Here is a 22,632-nt window from a genome sequence, read left to right as displayed (position 1 = left end):
CTCCAATGCGGAGACCTCATTCCCAGCCCCACTCCAGAGCCTGCACCCCAGCCGGAGAACTCACATCACTGCGCCCCAACCCCTGAGCCTCTCCCACACTCCAAAACTTTCAGCCTCACCCCTGCCACACACCATCCATGTGCAGAATGAATTTTGTAAGGAGCGCAATATGCAGGTGATGTGTCACACCTCACCTCCATATTTGTGCCCAAAACAAAATTCATTCCACACATGGACATAACAAATTAGAGGAAACACTGCTCCTGACTTTCAGCCTCTCTCTCACATCTTGAATTTCACACATTGAGCTAGAGACCAACAGTGGTTCATAGTAATTATTCAGCAAGTATTTTAGAAGACCTAGGACATTACTGAAAATCATGACCTGCCAAGAGACAATTAATGGAGAGAAGCAGCAAGATTAATTCCATACATTGGATTGGTTGTGACTTATTTGCCTGATTTGAAAAGAGACCAAATTGACCTGAGTCTCCTTGGTGTCGATAGCCCCCTGCTCAGCCAATCAGCACTGAGACTCTGAGTGGCAGGAGGCTGAGGGGTCTCACCAGATGTCCCAAAGGACGGCCCAGGACACCATCAGAGGGGATCACTCTCAGACCCAGACCCACCTCTTGGTGAGGACCTCCCGCAATGAGAGCAATACCCCTCCCCTGCCCGCACTCCAGACCCGTCCCTCCTAGGTAGAGGGAGGGAAGCTGGAAAAGGGAAAAAAGAAGCAAGAGAAGAGGAGAAAGGAAGGAGGAAAGAGGAAAAGAAAAACCAAAAAGGATACACCCCAATGTCCCCAGGGATTCCAATCATCAAAACCTAGGGAGGAAATCAAATTCTGCCACCTGAAGCCAGCGCTGTCTGTGCCTAGAATGCTGCCTGTGCCAGGTGGATCAGACGGAACAGGTTCCAAACCTCTCTGAGCCTCTTACCTTCTCAAAGGGAAGTTTGTTTTCGGCACAATCAGTGGTAGGAAAGGAGAAAACTCCACAGAGGTTCCTCCTCATGCTCACAACTCTGAATCCTAATTCTCTCTCAGCCCTCGAGGAGAGACCTCGCGAAGGAGACTTGCGGCAGCAAACCTGGGAGGTCTCAGAGACTGGCCTGGCCCTGCACCTCTGTCCTGCCCGGCTGATGTCGGGGTCTCTCTGTGAGGTCACCCCCTCCCAACACCTTTGCCCAATAGGCCGAGTTCCTGCAAAAGCCCTTTGTGATGTCACTGCCACACCCACCCTCCCCTCAAAGCTGATGTCCTGCCCTGGCCAGACTCGTTGAGTGTTTGAGTTGTTTCCTGGATCTGAGGTTGCCAACTTTCTGACCCAACAAAACTGAACACCCTCATCCTGCCCCTTCACAGAGGTCCCGGCCCGCTCAATCCATCTCCCTCCGTCGCCGCTCTCCCCACGCTCACTCACTCCTTTTCACCGGGCTGAGGAGGGCTGAGGAGAGTCCTTTCAACTGGGTGTTGTCGGGACAGACCTGGGAAGGAGGCTGCCTGCCAAACACCTTTAAGAGGAGCCGTCCCTCCCTGTCAGAAGATCGTCTCCTCCTTCAGTTCAGTGACCGCCTGAATTGTTCCTTTGTCTCGGCAGAGCCGGAGGATTGAAAGCAGCAACGTCAAACCCCTGTGCAGCTAGCAGGAATGGACACAGACTCTCCCTTGTATCTCAACAGATATTTAGTTTTACTCTTGGTAAACTACAAGGCTAAAGGGCCGGCCGTGGCACCAGATCTAAGGAATGAAATACAACACAATCATCATCGTTATGCCCATCATTGCCGCTTTAACCTTCCGTTGTCTCTCTCTGACCACCGTCACCCTCCGTCAGCTCACTGAGATTGCCACACTCATTGCTTCCAACACACACCTGATCTCCAATTTTGCAGCCAAAAGAAAAGTGATAGGCTTTCTTAACCATAGTGTTTATACTGCACTTTTGTGATGTAAAAGTCACCTCACCACAAACATAGCACAAGTTATCTGCACTGTTCACACAAGTACGAGGCATCTCTGCTCACTTTGGCTAAAGAGAAATGGGTCCCTTTGCAAAATCAAACACTGACAAATAAGAGAGCAAGACACTGTATGATTTCTAGAGCTGATATAGGGCAATTGGTTCAGCTTCATTATGATTGCATCATCCATGACTTCTAGGAATAACATGATGCAATTCATATCATGTATGAGGCAATACCAGCTTCAGATTGTATCCTTCATTGTTTTGCCTAAAAGCAAGTACTGTCCAGAGCCATTCATAGATTTATTCATAGATCCAGTCAAAGATGTATTATAGTCATTACTGGTTTAAATTGAGATCCTGTCCCTTTATAACTCACTTATCCTCCCCATTCACAAGTCAAGGGTCATAAATACTGACTCAATAGCATATCTTGAAAACTAGAGCCAATCAAGAATTTTAAGCATCATTTTCGTTCTCAGTGACCCAGAATTAGTAAAGTTGGACTCCATTTATTTCAGAAGCATTTTGGCTGTAGAGCAGTGTAACAAGCCTCTCCTAGCTGCCTCCTGGTGGGGAGGCTGGGGAGCTATGGGGACCTGTTTGAGAGGGTCACTAGTAGCAGCGTAGCACAGGAGGTGTCCTAGCGGGTTGCGGCATTGCAGTGGATGTTGTAGGGCAGCAGACCCCGTTTTGCCAACCGTGCATTAGGCAGCTTTCCATGTTAAGCGAACTCCCAGTGCCCACAGGTGCAGCAGCCGGCGATTTGTCCTGTGGCCGCTAGGTGGCGCTGCAGCCTCGCACTTTCCTGTTCCCCGGTATGGGAAGGTTTGAGAAGGTGAGCTGGCTCCACCCGCCCCGGGAGATGCCGTCAGTGGGGTCTGCTGTGTAAGGGCTGAAAGTCAATTTGACTGGCATTTTATGATCTTTCAATCATGAAGGGGAGCAACTGCTTACCCTGACTGAAGCATCTTATCTCGTTTCCAATTGAAGTGTCTCCTCTTTGTGTGCGAAGAGACAGTTTAAGGACGCCACAAACGGGAGATGCTTTTGGTTTGGAAAACAAAATATTTTTGCAAAGATTTTTCATCCAAATTGATTTAGGATTAATGGGGTCAAATTCCATGCTGTGCCCTGTGGCTTTAAGGCATTGGAGAACTGCTGAAGAGGTTAAAGGCCGCAGAGCTGGGTAGCTGGGTGTGGGGCCTCCAAAGTTATTGTGCTCTGGTGAGACTGAGCAGTTGTGGGGATTGTGCAAGCTGTGGTGTTTACATGCACATAGAAAATGTAATGAAACTCCATTTTTAAAACCACTCATGTCTGGGAATGGAAGAGAAGCTCTTTGAAATAAGTGTCCCCTTCATACTCTTCAAGATCACTGGCTCCAACACTCAGCTGCCTCAGGGAACTCAGTGGTGGTGCATTTGAGGGTGGATCGAGAGGTTTCTGGTTCAAGTCCAGCTGCTCTCTTACATGTCCTCTTTTTTAAGTGATCTATATTTTCATATCCATCTCCTGTATGTTCAGGAGTTCTGCTGAACGGGGACGTGAAATGAATTTAATCATTCAGTATATTCCTGTTAAAATGTACAAACACTGAGCAAAGCTGTCCATCAGCTGAAATCCATTCCGGTCCTCTGAGGTGGTAGTTTGTTTTCATTCTTGAAACAAAGATAGAGTACGACTGTAGATGTGCAGGTCCTTGTTCTCCACGAGCGATGCTGTGCAGAAGAAGAAGAACCAGTGGCTATCAAGTGGACACTAGGGAGTTTAGACTTGCCTTCCAAGGGGAGTATTGGGGGCAAAAGACATATCTGGCTTCAAGACTACGCTTAATACGTTTATGGAGGGGATGGTATGATGGGCTAGCCTAATTTTGGCAATGAATTTGGCAATTGATCTTTGATTCTCAGCAGGTAAGTATGCCCAGTGGTCTGGATGGGATGTTAGATGGGTTGGGATGTGAGTTACTGCAGAGAATTCTCTCGTGGGTGCTGGCTGGTGAGTCTTGCCCACATGCTAAGGGTTTAAGTGATCAGCATCTTTGGGGTCGGGAAGGAATTTTCCTCCAGGGCAGATTGGCAGAGGCCCTGGAGGTTTCTCGCCTTCCTCTGCAGCATGGGGCACTGGTCACTTGCTAGAGGATTCTCTGCAGCTTGAGGTCTTCAAAGCACAATTTGAGGAGTTCAGTAAGTCAGACATAGGTTAGGGGTTTGCTATAGAAGTGGATGGGTGAGATTGTGTGGCCTGCGTTGTGAAGGAGGTGGGACTAGATGATCATTATGGTCCCTTCTGACCTTCGAGTCTATGAGCCCATGAGACCATGGGAGGGTGGGGAGGAGCTGTGAGGCCGGCGGGTGTGTGCGGTGCAGGGCATTTGGAGTGTGGGGGCTGCTGGGGGGCCGGTGGGTGCCTGGGATGCTTCTGCTGCCCCAGCCGGGTCTGTATGGGGGAGAGATCTGCATTAGCCCCTTTGTGCCCAGCTCTGGGGGCAGGGAGGGTTCGACTCTTTGCGGTGGCTGGAGCCAGCCGCTGAGCCGAGCCTGCCGGCAAGGGGAGAGACCTGGGGAAAGAGCTGCGGCTGAGCAGGAAAGTGAGTCTGGAATTCAGCTCACCGCCCCAGATCTGCCGCTGAGGCCAAAGCAGAGGGTTCTTTTGGTTCAGTTCTTGGGTAACCTGCATTGAGCTGTGCGCCATTGCTTACAATCCCTTCAAGCCTATCTTTGCATAGTTAATCAATGTGTGTTCTATTTCCTAAAACTCTTCGTTTTGCTAGATGTGGTTGGGGCACCTGCTCAGGACCAGAGACTGGTGCATGATCCTCTCCACTTGGAGGGAGGAGCAGACTGGGTAATAAAGTGATCCCGTCAGGCTTTTGGCCAGGGCAAGACGCTGCAGCACTGGGGACCTAGGCTGGGGAGCTGGGGAGAAGCTTCCTGGTCCCTGCAGCTGGGTGTGTCCCTGCCTGTGCAAAGGTTTGTGTGAGTGCAGGGACGGGAGCGAGCTGCATCTTCTCCCAGCAGCAGTGTGAGAGGGAGCCCAGGCTGGGGAGACAGAGAGCTCAGCGGTACCCCAGCTCCAAGTTGCACCCCGGGGGGCCTTTAAACGTTAGGAACCATCAGAGTTAAGGTGACGTTTATAAACTTTGTGCAGTGCTGTTGTGCATGCGTGTTATGATACAGACTCATAAGCGTGGCCTTGGGGTGAATTCTCTGCCCCCGACAGCCTGTGAGCGCGAGGAGGAGCCTCCTTGGGGTTTTCCCATTCCCACGGCTAATTGAGTGAGAAGACAGACGTCCCTGTGGAGCAGATAAGAGCCTCAGAGAGGTTTCATGTTGTAGCACCTCAGCTCCTACCTATTACTTGGGAACAGCTCGGCTCCTACCATTTTCGGGGCATTCAGAGAAATGGACCCCTGAGCCCCAGAAGGAACTGCAAGGGAAGCCCGGAGCTCTCACTTCAGATGCCAGGCAGAAGCCCTGAGCCCAGGTACCCAGAGTGCCGTCAGGAGTTGGGAAGGGCATGAAAGTCCTGAGCCCAGTGCCCCAGCCCTGGCTGCAGCCACAGGGGCCAGAAGCTCTGAGTCCGGGCACCCAGAGATGTGACTGGAGCAGAAGCTGCCAAGGCCAAAGCCCTGAGCCCAACACCGGGCTGATGCAGCACACTCACTTCTGCATTGCCTCTGCAAGTGCGTCTGATATCCCCACGGAGAGGAAGTCCTGTCCCCAGCCGGGCAGAGAAACAGCTAGGAGGCCCCTACTGGGTTCTCCTGGCTGGGGGGTCCAGCAGGACAGGGAGATCGGATTTCACGGGGCAGGGCTAATTCGATCTAGCCAAAAATGGCACAACAAGAACCAATGGCTGTCAGCTGAAGAGTAAAAATTTCGTAACCTTTTAATCATTTTTGAAAATCCTGACTTTCTTTTCCTAATTATTTTTTGGTTTATTTTATTAATGAAAGCAAACTTAAGTAATGTTAAATGAAGGGGTTTTTGGTTTGTTACTTTCCTTATTTTTTTCTTAATATATAATAGTTTTTTCTTTCTATGTACTGTTTAAACAATGAAGCTCTTACTCATCTGTTCTTTTCAATATATATTTTATTGCCATTCTTATCTTTGTGAAGGTCCCTTTTTCACCACTCAATCCTGTGTTTATCAGAGAATTGAAAGTAATTAAATTAAACTGTATTAAAACAAAACTCATTTTATGCAACTTCAGTTTCCGCTAAAGTTCTAAGCTATAACCCTGAATGTGCAAGGAGCAGATAAACAATATCCAAGAAAAAGAGCTGGAATTTTTCATCTTATTTTCACCTAGTCCTTACTAAGGAAAGTAGCAAACAATTGCCCTTTGTAAAGAAACACTGCACCCTACTACAGTACAAACTCAAATGAGCACAGCAGGAGGCTATCGCGGCTATCCACATCTGGCCCTGTTTCTTTACAAACTTCCTTTCTGTAATGATGCTCTGGTAATAAGGGGGCAATCAGTCATCAAAGGTAGCTCTTGCCATGGTAGCCAGGTTGTTATTCATTCTCCGCAAGTATGCAAATGAACTGGAGGGACGGGTGCTGAGTGGTGGATCCTCTCTGATGTCACAATGCTACTGCTCAGCCAGCACCAGGTAGCAGCTAATGTGCAGTGTGTATGAGGGGAGGAGGGGAACAGGGTTTCCCAGGGCTCCTGTTTCCCCAAATTTCCTAAAGAAGACAATAACCTAACTACATAGAACATCATTCATGTGGCTCTTCTGTGAACCCTGTCCAATGTGAGAGCATCTGTCTCAAACTGTGGACACCAGAAGTGGACACAATTTTCCAGGAGTGGTTGCACCAGTGCTCAGTACACAAATATGGAACCTCTCTATTTCTACTTGAGATTCTGCTCTTTGTATGGCTCCAAGAGTCACATTTGCCCTTTGGCCACTGGGAACTCATGGGGAGCTGATTATCCCCATGACCCCAAGTCTTTTTCAGAGTTGGTGGTTCCCAGGTTTGAATCCTCTATCTTGTACACAGAGCCTATATTATGTCTTACTTTCTACACAGGTGATGACTTCTTTCGACAAAATCTAAACACAGAAATGAAAAAACTCACAAAGAATCTCCTCCCCACCAATCCCCTTGGTCCCCACAGAGAGACAGTAAAGATGGAGGCTTGCTGCAACCAGGCTACAGGGGTCTCTGAGCTTCCCCTGCCCCATCCCTGTCCTGCCTGGCTGTTGTCAAGGGAGCTCTGTGAGGTCACATCCGCCTCATCGTCTTTGCCCAATAGGCTGAATTCCTGCCAAAGGCCTTTGTGAAGTCACTGCCACACTCACCTTCCCTTGCAGGCCTGATGTCTGCCCCTGGCCAGCCCGCTTCGATGTTTGAGTTGCACCCCAAGATCTCCCCACTTGGTCATTATTGATTCTGGGAGCAAGCAGGCTACCCAGTAAAACAGCAGAGTCTGTTCCTCACCCCACAATGAGTTTTTCACAGAGGTGTCAGTTGAGAAACAATTTGATGGCCTAATCCGGCCTCTATTTCTCAGGCTATGAAATTTCACACACTTAGCACCATATTAAGCCCAATCGCTTGTAGGAATTCACTAAAAGGCACCTTCCAGAATGACAACAAGTTGTGATGTGAGGATAGCTGGAAACAGAGAATCCACCTTTCCCCAGGTAATTTGTTCCAGTGGCTAGTGTCTCTCACTGTCAAAAATGTGTGCCTTACATTTCATTTGAATTTCTCAGGCTTCAGCTGACAGCCATTGGTTCTTGTTGTGCCTTTCTTGGCTAGATTGAATTAGCCCTGCCCCATGAAATCCGATCTCCTGTCCTGCTGGGAGCTCCTCAGGCAGGAGCACCCCAGTAGGTGCCTCCTAGCTGTTTGTCTTCTGGATTTGGGACAGGACTTCCCCTGTATGGATGCTCTCCGTAGGGATATCAGGTGCACCTCCAGAGGCAGTGCAGAAGCAAGTGCACTGCATCAGCCTGTCATTGGGATCAGGGCTTTGGCCTTGGCAGCTTCTGCTTCAGCCACATCTCTGGGTGCCCAGGCTCAGGGCTTCTGACCCCTGTGGCCACCTCCACATTTGGGAATGTCTTGTAATTTCAGAACGGTTGGTGGCTCCTTCCTCCAAGCCCAGGTCTGAAGGCAGGACGGCAGTGAGGGTGGCAAGGCTGTGACTCTCCTACAACAATTTGAACTCTTCCACTCTTCCATTTTGGTGGGGAAGACAAAATGGAAGAGTGGAAGAAGACTAAAGAAGACAATAACCTAACTACATAGAAAACGCATTAATGATGATGCCACACACATGATAATTAGTCTCTGAAATTTGATTCAAGTCTCGCATGGCTTTTTTAGAAACAAGGGTTCCAAAAAAGGAGAGACCTTGTAAAACAGAAAATGTTGATGCTCTGATGTATTTGCAGTTGTGTTAAAATTGAATACTGTGACGTTACATGTTGGGCAGCGTTTCTGTACGTGATTGCATGCTAGGCAGCTCAGTAAGGCAGAACAAACTTGGGACTTAGCACCAGTCAGTCAGCAGGTACCCAGTGAGTTGTGCCTCTCTGTTATAGGCAGTAGCCTATGTTCTCTCCCTCTGATTTTGGGGTTCTTATGTGCTATTGTTCTGGTCTTAATAAACAAATTGACAAGATATTGCAAACTTTCAGCAAGAATATTTTATGTTTTCTCTAACTTGTCTGCTTGTGTGCCACAAAACAGAAAAGCCACAGTCTAAAAAAAAAAAAAAAAATCTGAAGCCAAAAGTCCTTTCGAAAGAAAAAAAAAAAGAAAGTTTTCCAGCACAACATTTATTTCAGCTGGGAAATGTTGATTCCTTGTAATTGAGACATTCCCTGGGAACACGTCCATCTCAATGAGATGTTGTTTGGTGGGCTTCCCCACCAAAATGGAAGAGTGGAAGAGTTCAAAGGTTGTTGTAGGAGAGTCACAGCCTTGCCACCCTCACTGCCGTCCTGCCTTCAGACCTGGGCTTGGAGGGAAGGAGCCACCAACCGTTCTGAAACTACAAGACATTCCCAAATGTGGAGGTGGCCACAGGGGTCAGAAGCCCTGAGCCTGGGCACCCAGAGATGTGGCTGAAGCAGAAGCTGCCAAGGCCAAAGCCCTGATCCCAATGACAGGCTGATGCAGTGCACTTGCTTCTGCACTGCCTCTGGAGGTGCATCTGATATCCCTACGGAGAGCATCCATACAGGGGAAGTCCTGTCCCAAATCCAGAAGACAAACAGCTAGGAGGCACCTACTGGGGTGCTCCTGCCTGAGGGGCTCCCAGCAGGACAGGGAGATTGGATTTCATGGGGCAAGGCTAATTCAATCTAGCCAAGAAAGGCACAACAAGAACCAATGGCTGTCAGCTGAAGCCTGAGAAATTCAAATGAAATGTAAGGCACACATTTTTGACAGTGAGAGACACTAGCCACTGGAACAAATTACCTAGGGGAAAGGTGGATTCTCTGTTTCCAGCTATCCTCACATCACAACTTGTTATCATTCTGGAAGGTGCCATTTAGTGAATTCCTACAAGCGATTGGGCTTAATATGGTGCTAAGTGTGTGAAATTTCATAGCCTGAGAAATAGAGGCCGGATTAGGCCATCACATTGTTTCTCAACTGACACCTCTGTGAAAAACTCATTGTGGGGTGAGGAACAGACTCTGCTGTTTTACTGGGTAGCCTGCTTGCTCCCAGAATCAATAATGACCAAGTGGGGAGATCTTTGGGTGCAACTCAAACATCGAACAGGGCTTGCCAGGGGCAGACATCAGGCCTGCAAGGGAAAGGTGAGTGTGGCAGTGACTTCACAAAGGCCTTTGGCAGGAATTCAGCCTATTGGGCAAAGACGATGAGGCGGATGTGACCTCACAGAGCTCCCTTGACAACAGCCAGGCAGGACAGGGATGGGGCAGGGGGAAGCTCGAGACCCCTGTAGCCTGGTTGCAGCAAGCCTCTATCTTTGCTGTCTCTCTGTGAGGACCAAGGGGATTGGTGGGGAGGAGATACTTTGTGAGTTTTTTCATTTCTGTGTTTAGATTTTGTCGAAAGAAGTCATCACCTGTGTAGAAAGTAAGACAAAATATAGGCTCTGTGTACAAGATAGAGGATTCAAACCTGGGAACCACCAGCTCTGAAAAAGACTTGGGGTCATGGGGGATAATCAGCTCCCCATGAGTTCCCAGTGGCCAAAGGGGCAAATGTGACTCTTGGAGCCATACAAAGAGCAGAATCTCAAGTAGAAATAGAGAGGTTCCATATTTGTGTACTGAGCACTGGTGCAACCACTCCTGGAAAATTGTGTCCACTTCTGGTGTCCACAGTTTGAGACAGATGCTCTCACATTGGACAGGGTTCACAGAAGAGCCACATGAATGATGAAAGGATTAGCAAACACTCCTTGTGCTGACAGAGTACAGGAGCTCATTCAAAGAGAAGGTTAAGCGGTGAGCCTAAGGGAAGAAATATTTACTAATGAGCTCTTCACTTTAGCAGATAAAGGTTAAGAGCAGACAATGGCTGAAAGTTGAAGCCTAGACCAATTCACACTAGAGAGAAAGCGCATTTTTAACCTCAGGGTTTGGAGCCATTCACCGAGGGTTGTGCTGGATCCTCCACAACTGGCCTTTTTTAAAAAAAATCAAGATTGTGTGATTTTCTAAACAATCTGCTTTAATTTCTGTGGGAATTATTTTCAGGGAAATTCAATGGCCGATGTTAAATAGAAAGTCAGACCAGAGTGGTTCCTTTTGGCCTTGGAATTTATGAATCTGTGAATCGCTGTGGGTGTTTGAAATTTGTCCTTTGGGCTTCCTCTTCCTCCTTTCCTCTTTTCTCATCTTCTCTTTCCTCTTATTCCATTTCTTCCTGCTGATCTTCTTCCTGGGATCAGGTAATGAAAGTCTGCATCATCATGGAAATGCACAAGAGGACTGAATTAAGGGTGCCCAGGGCAACACTTATTTGGACATTTGCTAACAAGAGAACGTAAAATTTCGTAACCTTTTAATCGTTTTTGAAAATTTTGACTTTGTATTTCCTAATTATTTTATGGTTTATTTTATTGATGAAAGCAAATGTAAGTAACGTTAAATGAAGGTTTTTTTGGTTTGTTAATTTCTATTTTTTCTTAATATATAATACTTTTTTCTTTCTATGTACTATTTAAACAATGAAGCTCTTACTCATCTGTTGTTTTCAGTATATATTTTATTGCCATTCTTATCTTTGTGACAGTCCCTTTTTCACCACTCAATGCTGTGTTTATCAGAGAATTGAAAGTAATTAAATTAAACTGTATTAAAACAAAACTCATTTTATGCAACTTCAGTTTCAGTGAAAGTTCTAAGCTATTACCCTGAATGTGCAAGGAGCAGATAAACAATATCCAACAAAAAGCTGGAATTTTTCATCTTATTTTCACCTAGTCCCTACTAAGGAAAGTAGCAAACAATTGCCCTTTGTAAAGAAACACTGCACCATACTACAGTACAAACACAAATGAGCACAGCAGGAGGCTATCCCGGCTATCCACATCTGGCCCTGTTTCATTACAAGCTTCCTTTCTGTAATGATGTTCTGGTAATAAGGAGGCAATCAGTTGTCAAAGGTAGCTCATGCCATGGTAGCCAGGTTGCTAGTCATTTTCCCAAGTATAAGAACATAAGAACGGCCGTACCGGCTCAGACCAAAGGTCCATCTAGCCCAGTATCTGTCTACCGACAGTGGCCAATGCCAGGTGTTCCAGAGCCAGAAGAGTACCCTGAAGTGACCTACCACAGGACAGGCCCAACAAAGAAAATAACAGAACGCCACTAGCCGTCACCTTCAGCCCCAACTAAAACCTCTCCAGCGCATCATCAAGGATCTACAACCTATCCTGAAGGATGATCCTCACTCGCAGACCTTGGGAGACAGGACAGTCCTCGCTTACAGACAGCCCCCCAACCTGAAGCAAGCACACACCACACAACAACAATAATAACCAAGGAACCTATCCTTGCAACAAAGCCAGTTGCCAACTCAGTCCACATATCTATTCAGGGGACACCATCATAGGACCTAATCACATCAGCCCCACCATCAGGAGCTCCTTCACCTGCACATCTACCAACGTGATATATGCCATCATGTGCCAGCAATGCCACTCTGCCATATACATTGGCCAACCCAGACAGTCTCTACATAAAAGAATAAAAGGACACAAATCAGACGTCAAGAATTATAACATTCAAAACCAGTCGGAGAACACTTCAACCTCCCTAGACGCTTGATTACAGACCCAAAAGTCGCAATTCTTCAACAAAATAACTTTTCCAAAAAAATCCCCATGCTAATTTTTCCCCTAGTGTTACTCACACCTTCTTGTCAACTGTTTGCTATCCTGATTATCACTACAAAAAGTTTTTTTTTCTCCTGCTGATAATATCCCACCTTAATTGATTAATCTTGTTAGAGTTGGTATGGCAACCCCCATTTTTTCATGTTCTCTGTATATGTATCTTCTTACTGTATTTTCCACTGCATGCATCTGATGAAGTGGGTTTTAGCCCATGAAAGCTTATGCCCAAATAAATGTGTTAGTCTCTAAGGTGACACGAGTACTCCTCGTTCTATAAACTACAATAGGGCCAGGATTTCATCCCATGATATCAAAATTCATCTTAGTAAAAGTATCAATAAATCAGTTTGCAGGATTTATATCAAGCATCCTAAAGTAGTTTACATATTGCTCTAATTAAGAGATCATCTCTCTGCTGGAGAATGTTATCTTAGGATAATGGTCTCCCGCTGCCAAGCATTTATGGAAAAAATGTTGACGTGTGATATTTATTTTCAAAACCTAAGGCTTTGATCCTCTCTCAATGTTCTGTTACGATGACTTTGTTTCTGTTCAAATTATCAGAATATATATCTAATAATTTTCTCAGCTGAATGTTGAAGCAGTAACGTAACAGATGTTTCCCAAACAGTTATTGACCTGAAGCATCGTGATTCGTTTAGAACAACTTATTGTTTGATTCAGCCAGTCAGATCAGTTCAGTTTATCCATAAAAACACATCCAGAGAAAGTTGACAATGGTGATGGAGAGAGGGTGGGTGAGAGGGGCTGAGCTGTTGTCTTAAATACTCTTTATGCATCTGATTAATTAGCACAGATTTAATTTAATATACATCTAGTTTAAAATTGGAAGAACTTTACTACTTACTCTCTACTTTCTCTTCATGTAAATTCAAGCATTGCACTATGCAAACTTGGGACAGCTATAATGTTAAAGAACCTGAATCTCTAAACAGGACTCAGGAGGGCATTCGGATAAAAATCCCAGCACCTTCCCTCTTCTGACATTTGAGGAAGAGAAGTTCTCTGCTTCTCCCAGGGCATCGCCCTGATCCCACCCCTATATTTCATATTTACTGCTGATTGATAGATTTAACCCTCCAGTTGGTTTGGTGGCTTTAGCTGGTTTTGTCAAGCTCTGTTATTGTCTCTAATTCCTTCATCAGCACAGGAAATACAATGAATCAGCCTGGCTGATTCTCCTGTGTGTGTCTTTAAAAATACAGTGAATTTAAAAGACACTATTATTGTTTATTTTTTGTTTGCACAGGTTCCATTCTGGGAGCTATGTATACAATTCATTGTTAAACCTCAGGAACATCTGAGTTCAACTCCTTTAAAATAATGTTTGAACTATAAAGAAAATTAAACAGTGATTTCTTTTGAAATGTCAAGCTATTTTGCCCTTTTTCTAAAAAAATTCTCCGTGTCAACTAAGTCCTTGGATTGTTTGAAAACAAAATGTATTTTTGCATGGGGAAAATTTTATGTTCAATACCCACATGAGTAACTCGTGGGTGCTGGGAATCCTTGCAAGGGGGGACACAAGGAAGCACTCCTCTCCTCAGTATGCAAAATGGGAAAAGATCAATGGCTGGAGTAGCTTCCACTGCTCTAATACCCTATTAAAGTCAATGATTTAGTTACATAACTATAGGCACTCAAGTATGGAAATTTTGGCCTATGTGACTTGACCAGGGACACAGTGGGAGCCAGTGTCAACGCTAGGATTAGTCCTTTGTTCTCATCCCTGAGCCCACTACATACTATATTGCCTCTTCTATTTGTCTGCCCTTTTGTGGTCAAACGTCATGCTGGATGCTCAGCAGAAGAACTTGTGATGGTCCTAATGTATCAACGGTAGCCTGAGTGGTGCTGCTCACTCCAGCTGCAAAATGATCTGGGGCCTTCCCAAAAATCAAAGAGCTTCTGGCTGTGATTTGTCAGTCCTCAAAGGCCAGCCAGGTGACTGTAAATAACTTACAATCATTAGGAACAATGAGTATCAAGATTCCAACTCTAGCAGTCAGACAACATTGGTTCAATTTACAAGAGATTACTTTTTATATTCCTTGGTTCCCCACAAATTAGGAAGGGCCTGTGACCACAGGTCCTGCAGGGTACAAAGGGCAGGTCTACATCCCTTTCTCTTTGTGCATAGTCCTGCCTGCTACCTTTTCAGTTTCAGTTCTGCTACCACAGTACTGATCAGCACATAAGTTATAGGAAAGGGCACACACACACACTCCCCTCCTGGTGTTGGGAGGGGAACACAGGAATGTTATGTGCTCTTATTCAGCACATAAGAATGTTATGGCACATAGGAATGTTATGGAATAACATAGGAATGCCTTAGGGCACATAGGAAAGGGCACGCTGGTAGCACACGGCCAGGCGGACCAGTGTGCCTCTGCCTCCCAACGGGGCTGCGCACCTGTGTCTGTCTGTCTCCCCACCAGCTCCACCAACGTGGCCTGATAGTTCACGCTTGCGATCTGGTCACCCTCCCCCTCCGTCCATCCTTCACTCCCTTCCCTGCGTCTCTCCATCCTTGTCCTCCGTCCCCCCCTTCCCCCTCCGTCCCGTCCCTGTCCCTGCATCCCCAGCCCTGTCCTCTGTCCTGTCCTGTCTCCATCCGTCCCTGCCCCTTCGTCCCCTCCGTCCTGTCCCTGCATCCCCAGCCCTGTCCTCCGTCCTGTCCTGTCTCCATCCGTCCCTGCCCCTCCGTCCCCTCCGTCCCGTCCCTGCATCCCCAGCCCTGTCCTCCGTCCCGTCCTGTCTCCATCCGTCCCGTCCCGGCATCCGCCGCTGAGCGGGGGGGCGGACTCCTCCTCGGTGACGTCATTGCCGCGCGCTACCAGCCAGCTGCTTTGTTTGTGTCACCGCCCATTTTTCCCCCCTCCCTGCCCCACGTGGTCCGAGAACGTCTGTTTTGGTGGTTGCCGCGGCGCCAGTGGGCGGAGCCCGGTGACCACGCTGGGTGGGCGGGGGCAGAGGGCGGTGACGTCACAAGTGGGCGGCCCGGTCGCGCGGCGTGACAGTTCCCAATGGACAGTGTCAGCGCTCTGGGCGCGAGCCCCGCCCGCGCGGACACCTCCTCCACCCCGCGCACCAGCTCGCAGCAGCAGCGGCTCCCCGGCAGCGGCGCGAGCAGGGAATCCCCGGGAGCCGTCTCGCGCCCCCCCCCTGCTGCTGCTGCTGCTGCTGCTGCCCGGCGGCGGGACCGCGGCTGGCCCCGCCCCCCTGCTCCGGAGGGGCCCGTCCGAGCTGTAATTAAAGGGTTTTTGTCTGGCAACTTTTTCATATTTTTGGTGCAACGTTTTTACCCCCCCCCCCCCTTTGAGCCTCTCCCCAGCTGGACTCTCCGCCGGGCTCCCAGCCCGAGCAGCCCCTGACACTTCCCTGGGGTGGGGGGGGTGTCCCCCGCTCCCGTGGCACTTGATGGGTCTCGGTGGCACAGCAGCGTGGATCCGGGTCCCGAGCAGCGGCTGCGTTACAGGGCTGTCTGGTTCTCTCCCCGTGCTGTCTGCAGGCAGCCACCCGGCCAATTGGACACGGCTCTCAGCGGCACGCTGCTGCCCTCCCTGGCGATCCTCGCGGGGGGCGGGGAGAAAGCCCTGAGGCAGGCAGGTGTCAGCACGCGAGTATCCTCCCCACCCTGCACAGCCTGCCCGGTGCTCCGCGGTGCCCGGTGCTGGATCGCAGCGCAGGGGAGCTGCCCGGCCCCACCTGGCGAGAGTGACCGGGGCTGAGCTGGGCTGCAAATGAACTGGAGGGGACGGATGGAGACAGGGGACGGGACGGAGGACAGGGCTGGGGGGATGCAGGGACGGGACGGAGGGGACGAAGGGGGCAGGGACGGATGGAGACAGGACGGGACAGAGGACAGGGCTGGGGGGACACAGGGATGGGACGGAGGGGACGAAGGGGGCAGGGACGGATGGAGACAGGGGACGGGACAGAGGACAGGGCTGGGGGGACGCAGGGAAGGGAGTGAAGGATGGAGGGAGCGGGAGGGTGACCAGATCGCAAGCGTGAACTATCAGGCCACGTTGGTGGAGCTGGGGGGGAGACAGACAGACACAGGTGCGCAGCCCCGTTGGGAGCCAGAGGCACACTGGTCCGCCTGGCCGTGTGTTACCAGCGTGCCCTTTCCTATTGGGGTGCGCCCATGCTGTGCCACAGAGCTCCCCTGCCCAGCACCCCCCTACAACTCTTCCACCACAAATGCACAGTGCTGTGCACACACACCTCGCCCAGCACACCCCTGCCCACAGCCCCACCACAGCTGCCCAGCACCCCACACAGAAACCCCCACTCTCTAGTTTCCCAATACACACAGATTTCCCCTCCCTTCCTTCCTCCCTCCCAGTGCCCTTCCCCACAGCCCCACACCATAACTGCACAATGCCCCACACAGACCCGCAGTGCCCTGACACACACAGATCTCCCCCATAGCCCAGCACCCTGTTTTTCACTCTTGTTTTTTCAAGACCCAAAGGGAGAAATCCCCTCCTCCTACTCCATGGGAGGAGGGAAGCGGGGATTGAGCTTCTCTATGAATAGCTCCAGTGCCTGATTCTGCTTGAACTTACTTTTCCTGAAAGAGGCACCATTTTTCTCAGTTTTACCGTCACCCCTGGGGTTCTGACAGGGGCGGCTCTAGACACCAGCGCGCCAAGCAGGCGCTTGGGGTGGCCGTTTCCCGGGGGGGTGGCATTTGGCTCCGGTGGAGCTCCCGCCGGCATGCCTGCGGCAGGTCCGCTCGTCCCGGCTCCGGTGGACCTGCCGCAGGCATGCCGGCAGGAGCTCAACCGAGCCGCGGGAAGGGGGACCCGCCGGGACCGGGAAGGGCGGCGCAGCGCACCGCTGCTTGGGGCAGCCCGATTTCTAGAGCCGCCCTGGGTTCTGAATAACAGCAGTGAAACTGACCAAAGCTGCTAGTGCTTGGCAGCATTGTGAGGCGGAATAGAAGCTCTGAACTGCCAGTTTGCAGACGCAGGAAGACAGGTCTGCACTGGTTTACATTTGGAAGGTTATCTTCAGATAATGAAAGCTGGGCATGTGCTTTCTTCAATCCCTGACAATGCATGGCAGAGAATACAATTATTAAAGAAAAACAGTTTTAGCCCCTTTTGCACAGTTACCTGCACTTATACAGGTTGCAACCTGATATTCCTTGCACAATCTACAAGTTTGGGTGCATCGGTAATGCCCTAATTGTATTACCGTTGCACCTTGATTTTGCTTGGTTCTTTTTAACCAAGGTGAAGTATTCCTAGAAAATAGTTGAAACATTTGGATTTGTAACAGTAATGTAAATACTGTGATAAATTCAGTGCCCCTGGCTTCCCATGGTTCCACAATCATAGAAATGGCACTGGAATTTACTTTTATCTTCAGAATTCTTCCCTCCCTCCGCAGATCACCATAAGAACTTCAGGAAGGGCATTTGAAATAACACATAAAAGCAATTCCATGCACAAGTCTAGAGTGTTTTCTGTTTCTCTGGAATTTGGCAGTCTATGGTGCTTAATATGGGCATATATGTTTGATTACTATAGAAATTTTTCAGATCCTGTAAAAAGTCTGTCTTCGCAGAATCCTCTCATCATTGGTACAGAAAGTGAAACAGAAGTGCTGCAGTATTTTAGGGTTTCTGGATTTGTTTTTCTCCAGGAAACAATTTTGGTGCTTTTATTATGCCAGATAATTACAAAAAATGTACTATCTTAAAAATACTGGTGATTGGCAGCAGTAGCCCTGGAAACGAAAATGGGTGAGATTTTCAAAAGAGAGTAAGTGATTTAGGAACATAAGTCTCATTAACTTTTAATGGGACTGGCATTTCTAAGTCATGCAGTTTTCAATGTCTCACCCATCATGTAAAATAGGGCTTGAATTTTCTATGATTTAGTTGACCACTGGCATGTACTTTCAGTATTTTCAAAAAGCATATACCAAATGGTAAATTAGAACATGCTGTAGCATGGCTAGTGCTGAATTATCAGAGAAGTAGTTTCAAAACTTCCAATTTTTATGCAGTATGTAGCTATTTATTTGTTCTAAAATCCATACTCTTACTGGCAGACTATTCTCAGACCTTGTAACCTTGTATGACTCTTACATAAACAAAGTTGTAGCTTCTAGTAGAGACTTAACTGATTTGCTCCGCTCTTTGTGTTATAGAGGAAAATCTTGTTTTCAGATGCCGATTCTTGAAATGACGAGGGTTTGTCGATCCCATAAATCACCTTCTTTCAAGGCCGGATCAGATATTCAAACAAGGTTGTGAACCTCCTTACTTGTACAGTCATAATTCCAAAACAGGTCGATCAAGAGGAGTTAAGTCCCTGCCCTGTATAATTTATAAACATGAAGCTGAGTAACCTTGGATGACTAAATTAAACTCTAAAATAATAATGAAAAGCTTAGCTTTATTTTAGCAAACTGGTATTACAAGTTTCATGACATAAATGTTAATTATCAATATCTTTGGCACTAGAAAATGGATTTTTCTCTGCACAAAGTCCATTTCTTGGCAGAGGATACATTGGGAACTATCAATATAAAAAGGATTAATGTGGAGACATGAAGAATAATAAAACATTAAGGATGTTATCTAAATATTTCAAATAGAGAGAAAGAGGTACATGTCTACCTATACTATGAGTTTTAGGATCAGCGGGCTCAGTTGTTTACAGATTCTGAATGATGCTTTGTTTTGATTCTTGTGAAAGCTTCCTTATTTATTTTCGTGGCCCAGGTTGTCTCCTGGTTTCCCTGTTTATATATTATATAATAAGCATGTTAATCAAGGGTGATCATGTTAGGTTCTTTTCATCCGTGGTTTAAAACAATTAGAGAAACTCTTTCTTTTCCCCCCCTTAGCTTAGTCTGCAGAAAAATTCACAAGATGAAATAAGCTCTGTGTGGGTTTTTCCCATGTAGAGCAGTGAAATTGTCCTATTTGTTTTTCTATTTCATATTTCTGTACATGTTAATTTATTTTTATTCCTAAACCATTCCATAAGTTCCTATGTTTAAATATAATTTGAAAGTCAGAGTCACTCTAGGCAAAAAATAGAATTAAATTCTTTATTAGAAGTACATCATTAAGCATAAAGAATGAGGAGTACTTGTGGCACCTTAGAGACTAACAAATTTAATAGCTCTGTAAAGGCAAAAAGGGAAAGGGCATGGGTGGAAATGAAAAAGTGCAGGCATTTGAAGAGGGATTTCACTGGAGGGAGGATGAGGCTTGGAGATGGTAGCACACATTTAAAAAAAAATTCATATTGCTTGTGTTTCAGGCAAAGATTAGGCATTTATTTACCTTTAAAATACATTTTTAACTGGATTTTCAAAACAGTTGCTCTCAGAAACCACTGTGTAACTTAACCCCCTTAATTTAATTGTCTAGTAATTGATAGAATTAGAAACCACAGATATTAAGAAAGATTACACCAGAGGTTATCAAGGAAATTCGCTGGACTGCATTTCTGGCATCTTTTGCATGATGCTGCAGAATATTTGGGGCACGGGACCATTGTTTTGTTAGACAGTGCCTAGAACAATGAGGCCCCGAACCCTGATTGGTACAAATCATAATAGAAAGAACTGGGTGGAAATTGCTGAAGGGCCCGATCTTGCTCTAATTGAAGTCAATGGAAAAAATTCCATTGATTTCAATGGTGTAGAATTGAACCACAAAGGAGGCAGTTGGGGGAGGGATACCGCTGGGATAGGTTTACAGAAGGACAAGTGGCATTTGGGACTTCAGACACCTTGCAGAGCCAGAATGAAGTGACATACACAGAAGCAAAGACAGAGGGGTGGTTGGTGAAGCTATTAACAGCTGGGAGGTCCAGATATGTGAGCCACACTCAACAAAGTGAACATGTGCAAGCACTGGGGCCAGAGTTTATTGTTTCCTGGATACTTTAAACAGGATCATTACATGCTGAAATAGATGAGTATTGCTAGAGTTATGAAGGCAAAATTGTCCTGTTAGATTGCACCTGGGGAAATCTGGGTTTTGTTTTATCTGTTGGTTTTATGGTTACTGTATATTTTGTTCCTGTCCTCTTTATAAAGTGCTGCTGATTTTTTATATTGTTCCTTATTCATTTGATGCCAGGGCCTTATTATATCCCGTTGTTGTTTTTAGGCTACTCTTGTGGAGTATGAAATATAATTAAAAGGCCACATTTTCAAAGGATCCTCCTCTATTCAGGCGTGTAGAAGTTTTCATGCAAATAGCAGCATGTGCATGTTTCAGGTAACAGCAGATGCATGCACAGGTGATAGATTCAGACTTGCAGTGCTCAGAAAGTGTGCATACAGATATTTGCATGGATTTAAATAGAGGCCACTTTTTGAAAATGTGTCAAAAAATATCAGTAAGTTAGGCCACCTTATAATTAGGTTACATTTAAATAGCTACATAAGTGGGATCAGGGAGATCTACTTTGTCCTGAGCTGTTACAATTGAAAAGTGCTGGGTCACTTTAATAATTTCAAACCCCTATAAAGAACCCCTTGTTTTGGCAGGAGTCTTGTAGGTGATGTATGTGATGATGAATATGCCAGAAAAATTCCAAGATATCGTGTGTAATTGAGCAAAACCCCAGGTTTAATGGAATTGAAAAGTACTTGTGTCACAGATGTAGGCAATTACTGTTCATAAAGGGGCACCCACAACTTGAAAATCATTTCAATCAGAAAATGCTGCATCTACTATTGTTACAATTAGCCACGGAGGTTGCTGTCACTGAAAGGGATTAATGAAAAATAACATTTTCATCTCTTGTTTTCATTTGTTTGCTGTGTGCATTTGGCAGGTCTCTGTGTAATAGTCCTTGTGTGATGGTGCCTGCCCTTCCCTATGCTACTGAAGAATGTGCTGATCAGTACTCTGGTAGCAGAACTGAAACTGAAAAGGGAGCAGGCAGGACTATGCACAAAGAGAAAAGGGATGTAGACCTACCCTTTGTACTCCTGCAGGACCTGTGGTCACAGGCCCTTCCTAATTTTGGGAGAACCAAGGAATATAAAAAGTAATCTCTTGTAAATTGAACCAATGTTGTCTGACTGCTAGAGTTGGAATCTTGATACTAATTTTTCCTAATGATTGTAAGTTATTTACAGTCACCTGGCTGGCCTTTGAGGACTGACAAATCACAGCCAGAAGCCCCTCGAGGTTTGAAACCTGTTCAGTCTCAGTCATCTGGTGAGAGTTGAATTCTAGGCATGGAAAAACGAGCTTAAGGAGGCAGAATTTTATTGTGTACCTGGGATTTTGTCCATTAGATTCACTGGGGACATTGGGGTTTGTCCTTTGTTTCACCTTTTCATCCATCCCTCCCTCCCTCCTTTCTCTTCGTCTCTTGCTTCTTTTATCCTTTCTTCTGTTCCCCTCCCAAAACCAGGAGAGGGTTGTGTGTGTGTGTGTGTTGCGGGGCAGTGATCCCCACCAGTGACCTGGGCCATCCTTTGGGCTCTCTGGTGAGAACTCTCAGCCTCCCATCCTCAGTTTCTACCCTGATTGGCTGAGCAGGGGGTTATTGCCAGAGAGGAGACTCAGGTCTTGTTGTTCTTTTTTAAGACCAAGTAAATAAGTCATAAGCAGTTGTATGTTTGATGAATTTTGCTGCTTCTCTGCACTAATTGTCTCTGAGCAGTTCATGATTCTCTCTAACATTGCAGTTCTCCTAAAATACCAGCTGAATACTTACTGTGCACTGTTGCTGGTCTGGAGCTCATCTGAGAGCACTTTACTCAGATCATTCAATGTAGGAAATTTAAGATCCGATGCTTAGTTTGAAAATCAGGGCTCTTGGGTCTTATTCCCAACTCTGCCACTGATTATGCGACCTAAGACAAGTTAATTATCCTTTCTCAGCCTTATCTTCTCCCTATTTCAAGTAGGGATAATAATGATCCGCTCCTACCTATCTCACGGTGGGTGGAGATAGGGCCAACTCTAGGTTTTTTGCTGTCCCAAGCAAAAAAAAAATTGACTGCCCCCACCCCAGCCCTGGGCTCCTCCCTGAATCTCCCTGCTGCCCCAGTCCTGGGCTCTGCCCCCTCCACCCACACCCCCTGCTGCCCCTGTTCTGGGCCTCCCCCCCCAACCTGTACCCCCCTGCTGCCAGCCCTGGGCTCTCCCCCACACACCCGCACCCCATGCCATCCCAGCCCTGGGCTCTCCCCCACACACACCAGCACCCTCTGCCACCCCAGCCTTGGGATCTTCCCCACACAGGCACCCCGTGCTGCCCCAGCTCTGGGCTCCCCCCACCCACTT

This window comes from Mauremys reevesii, linkage group 17 (genome assembly GCF_016161935.1).
Source record: "Mauremys reevesii isolate NIE-2019 linkage group 17, ASM1616193v1, whole genome shotgun sequence".
In the NCBI taxonomy this organism is placed as follows: domain Eukaryota; kingdom Metazoa; phylum Chordata; order Testudines; family Geoemydidae; genus Mauremys; species Mauremys reevesii.
The sequence above is the reverse complement of the archived record's forward strand: the minus strand, read 5'-3'. Positions refer to the sequence as shown.